Below are 5549 nucleotides of genomic sequence, written 5' to 3' on the forward strand. Positions count from 1 at the left end.
GCTAAGGCCGAACCCAAGTTTCTGCTCGGATTTCTTTTGAGGAAGGGCAGGAAAGCACCCCATCCCTTCCTCCATGTTGTAGCTTCCCCTCAACAGCTATTGCACAAAGGCTGCTCGGTAACAGAAAATAAAAGCATCTTCTCACAAGGCTCTCCTAGACCAGGGGGTCTGTTATCTTCAAATACATGTTTTGTCTGTGTGCTTGGTGGATATCTTTGATCCTGTTCCCTTCACTCTACAAAGCAAACAGCATTATACAACGGAGGACATTCTTTGACTAGGAAAGTGTCAAGCTCTTACAAGCAAAAGGTAGTCAAGTTAAGTTGAGGATGGGAGGGAAAGGGAGAGGGCAGTGTACAAGGCCTTAGTTTGAGGCCACATTACCTGGGGTAGTACGGCTTCATGGTTTAGGCAGTGGATCTCCACCTTTCTAATGCTGCGACCCTTTAATACAGTTCCTCATGTGGTGACCCCAACCATGAAATTATTTTGGGCTCTACAGCAGCGGTTCTCTGTAGAGGAAAAAAAACGCTAGCAGGGTCGCCTAAGACCACCAGAAAACAGATATTTACGATTCATAACAGTAGCAAAATTACAGTTATGAAGTAGCAATGAAAATAATTTTATGGTTGGGGGTCACCACAACATGAGGAACTGTATTAAAGGGTCGCAGCATTAGAAAGGTTGAGAACCACTGGTTTAGAGCATGGACTCAGACCTAGATTCAAGTCCTGGTATCGGCAAAAGTAACATACTGTACATGCATTATTTAACCATCATGGGCCTAGTTTCCTTATCTGTAAAATAGGGAGAATGATACCTCTGTCTGTGAGGTGTTAGGTTAGGGGATAGCTGTGAAAGTGCTGAGCGCGGAGCCTGACACGTAGAAGGTGTCAGAATGGCAGCCATCAAGAGGTGTGCAGACCCATCCAGAGAGGACCATAAAGCCAGCTGAGCCTGCAGCAGTATCAAGAACCGAGGCTGCTCTACAGAATCACAGGATTTTTTTTAATTTTTATTTTTTAAATATATTTTATTGATTTTTTCAGAGAGGAGGAGAGAGGGATATAGAGCTAGAAACGTCGATGAGAAACATCAACCAGCTGCCTCTTGCACACCCCCTACCGGGGATGTGCCCGCAACCAATGTACAGTACATGCCCTTGACTGGAATCGAACCTGGGACCCTTCAGTCCGCAGACCGACGCTCTACCACTGAGCCAAACCGGTTTTGGCCAGAATCACAGGATTTTTAAAAAATATATATTTTACTGATATTTTTGCAGAAAAAGAGAGGGATAGAGAGTTAGAAACATCAATGAGAGAGAAACATTGATCAGCTGCCTCCTGCACACCTCCCATTGGGGATGTGCCTGCAACCAAGGTACACGCCCTTGACTGGAACCAAACCTGGGACCTTTCAGTCCGCAGGCCGACGCTCTATCCACTGAGCCAAACCGGTTTCGACTAAGTACATGATTTTTTTAAAATATATTTTATTGTTTTTTTATAGAGAGGAAGAGAGAGAGACAGTTAGAAACATCCATGAGCGAGAGACATCTATCAGCTGCCTCTTGCACATCCCCCACTGGGGATGTGCCCGCAACCAAGGTACATGCCCCTGACCGGAATTGAACCCGGAACCTTTCAGTCTGCAGGCCGACACTCTATCCACTGAGCAAAACGGGTCTCAGCTAAGTACATGATTCTTAATATCTCAGCTTTTTGCTTCCATGCAGCCTGTTCTGTTACTCCATCTTTTGAGTACTTCTGACTCCCACAAGTTCCTGTGTGCCACAATACCGTGTGCCTCTGGTTCCCTTGGTTTTTCTTAGTTCTGGCCCTGTCCTTTCTACATCAGGCCACAGAAGCTTACAGCCAAACCTTGGATTGGCTGCCCGTCAGTTACGTGTCATCTTGGTTCAGTCAGCTGTTGTCAGGAGGGATGGTCTTGTGGTCCCTGCACCAGGATCTGTGACGGGAATGGGCAGACAGGGGCACATTATGGCATTTCCAGTACTACCAGGAGAGGAGAGCATCTGCTTCACCTGCGTGAGGGTCCCTGAAAAGACTGGAGCTTATTATTGTCTCTCACAAAGGACCTGACAGATGATATTTAAATAACTTGCAAAAGGAGTAATTTGTCACTTTGTAGGGTTCTGTTCCTGCTACAATTTTTTTTAAGTGTGTAACTTTGACCATTTATATATATATATATGTCTGTATATTTAACAACGGTTGTTCTAGGTGTCTATAAACACACAGACACACACACACAATGACTTTTGTCAACTTGGACAAATTGCCTCTTCAAAACAAAAAATTATTTCAGTCCTAAGACCATCCATCCACTAAATGCAGAAAGATACAGTCTAGTCAAGGAAGCCAAAAAGCAGTGTGCTGCAATTTTCTGAAAATTGCCAGGTTACACCCTACCTAATAAAAGAGTAATATGCAAATTAACCATCACTCCACTACACCCACAACCCACGCCCACCAGCCAATCAGAGCGAGAATACAAATAAACCCCAACCAAGATGGCTACAGCCACAGAGAGCAGGAGGGAGGCTTGGGTTTCCCAGGCAATGCAGGAAGCCAAGCTTTCCACCTGTCCTTGCGGCCTAGGCCTCCATTCAAGGATATAACGTTTCAATTATAGAAGGTAAATAAATTCAAATAGATATGGCTGCTGGCCATGGAGCAAGCAGGAGGCTTGGCTTCTCTCCAGGCTACAAAGTTTCAATTATAGAAGGTAAATAAATTCCAGATACCAGTGCCTCTGTTTTGGTCGCCAGGGGGAGTGGCTGGTCTGTAAACCACAGGCCCTGGCACAGGCCACCCCATTTCCCAAGGGGACCCCCCACCCTGATCTGGGACACCCTTCAGGACAAACCAGCCGACCTCCATCCATGCACCAAGCCTCTATCCTATCTAATAAAAGAGTAGGTAAACCATCACTCCAACACACAATAACTGCCCCCATATGTCAAAGATGGCTGCCCCCATGTGGACACAAGATGGCCAGCAGGGAAGGGCAATTGGGAGGGACCAGGCCTGCAAGGGATGGCAGTTGAGAGGGACCAGACCTGCAAGGAAGGGCAGCTGGAGGCATTCAACCCTGCAGGGGAGGGCAATTAGGGGTGACCAGGCCAGCAGAGGAGGGAAGTTGGGGGCAAACAAACTGGCAGGGAAGCAGTTAGACATCAATCAGGCTGGCATGGAAGTGGTTAGGGTGTGATCAGGCTGGCAGGCAGAAGCAGTTAGGGGTATTCAGGAAGGCAGGCAGGCGAGCAGTTGGGAGCCAGCAGTCCTGCATTGTGAGAGGGATATCTGACTGCCCATTTAGGCCCGATCCCACCAGATTGGAGAGGGTGCAAGCTGGGCTGAGGGACACCCTCACACACACACCGGGCCTCTAGTTTTAAATAAAAGAGTTGATAAAACCTCAGTGGGCAACATGGCTTTGTTTCTGTTTATTAGCAAAGCCAGTATTTGCTGTGAAATCTTGAAACCAATCTAAAAATCCCGTTGACCAAGAAGGGAGGCCACCTGCTAGGGATGCAGCCACTCCATGAATAACTGGATAGCGGAAAGATCACCTGAGCAGGGGTTAAAAACGGGATTCTCACTTTCCTGATATGGAGCAAGCCACTTAATTTGTGGAGATCTCATTTTCATAATTCTAATGTGCACATTGAACAAGATGGTAATGTAAGGTCACGTCGACCTCTAAAATCATAGACTTCAAGATTTCACTTCGTGGTCCTTTCCTTGTCTGGTTTCTCTCCAGCTTCTGCCTTACTAAGTGATTGCTTCCACCCAATAGAATAAGCTCCTTGACGAGTTAAGCATGAGTATTATAATTACTCCAAAGCCACACATACTGACAAAATGTTAGCAAAACTATAAACTTTTGTTTTAAATACACAGTATGCAGTTGGTTGCATTTTTTAAGGATAGGAAAACACACCAAATTAGTGATGGTTTTTCTAGAGAGCTGGGGTTATTCAGTGGTTATTTTCCCCTGTAAATTCTATGTAATGTAAAATATCTTGTGTATAGCATTAAGAGAGGAAGGAAGAGGGAGAGAGAAATATCAATGATAAGAGAGAATCATTGATTGGCTCCCTACTGGGGATTGAGCCCGCAACTAGGACATGTGCCCATGACTGAATTGAATCCGGGACCCTTCAGTCCACAGACTGATGGCTCTACCCACTGAGCCAAACCAGCTAGGGAGTATATAACATTCTTAATGCTTTTATAGGGACATGGATTATTTTAATGAGAATGGTCCTGGAAATGAAGTCAGGAGGCCAGAGTTTTAATCTTGCTTTCATTTGTTACGCGTAGTGTGAAAGTATTGCACACTTTACTAACTTTACTTCGGTGTTGTGAGGCTCAAATGAGGGACGGTCTTAAAAAATGCTTTAAAACATATTAAAGGCCTGAGAAGAAAGTGTTGCCATAGTAGGTACAGAAGAATTACTTGCTGACTAGGTAAACAGTCTCTGGGATGCTGGTGCTCCTCATTCAGGATTGGACCGTGGTTGTTTCTTTACTTACAGTTTGCTTGCCTGTGCTGGCTGGTGGGCAGAAGCTGCCTGAGATTGCCATTTGGGAAGCAGTGGGGGAAGGGACGTACATGTGGGTAGAGATTGAAAACCAAGTGGGATGCAGAAAATACCAGGTAGACCTATATACTGCAATGTGTTGCCTTTTACCAGCAACTTTTGCAAGCTCACCAGTTTTATGTACATAAGGAATTATAACAAGTTGGTAAGGCAGAGATTGGGTTAAACAAGCAGGATTCAAAATCAAGGATGTACCTAAAGTTATGTACATCAAGCCAGTTCTTGGCTTTGAATTTACAGTTATTAAAAATTATACAGGAAAATTATACAGTGGGGATGTGCAATAGGCAGCTGACCGATGATTCTCTCTTACCTATGTTTCTGGCTATCTGTCCCTCTCTTCCTCTCTGTAAAAAATCAATAAAATATATTATTAAAAAAAAAAAAGAATAACTTTTTTTTTTAAGTAACTTTGACCTGCATTGAAAGGTTTGGAAGAGGCTGCTATTAAAATACAGTGCCCCTTTCCTGGGAGGAAGAGTTCAGCCCTCCTCTGACACATCAGCCTGATCACTTCTCCATCATCCATCCATACCAATGCGAGGGCCTGGAATTGGCCCAGGTAAATTTGTGCTGGGAGGAGGAGAGTGGGGGAGATGAAGCCTGCCAAGGAGAGAGGGAAGGGAGAAAGGCCAAAGAGTCTGGAGACACAATTAGTCTTGCAAAATGTTCAAAAGGGATGCCCCATCCATCTGCAGAATCTAGCAGACATCAGTGCCCTGCCTTGTTTGGGACTTTAGGACAGGCCATTCCGGACAGAAGGGCCCTGATGAGCACACCCGCCCAGGGGCCACTGTTGGGAGCGGCCTGGTCCGTGCAGCGGGCGGGCGGGAGCTCGGCGGCCATTGGCTGGCGCGGGCGGGCGGGCGGGAGCTCGGCGGCCATTGGCTGGCGCGGGCGGGCGGGGCGGGGCGCG

Source organism: Pipistrellus kuhlii, unplaced genomic scaffold, assembly GCF_014108245.1.
Source record: "Pipistrellus kuhlii isolate mPipKuh1 unplaced genomic scaffold, mPipKuh1.p scaffold_m20_p_10, whole genome shotgun sequence".
NCBI classification, from domain to species: Eukaryota; Metazoa; Chordata; class Mammalia; order Chiroptera; family Vespertilionidae; genus Pipistrellus; species Pipistrellus kuhlii.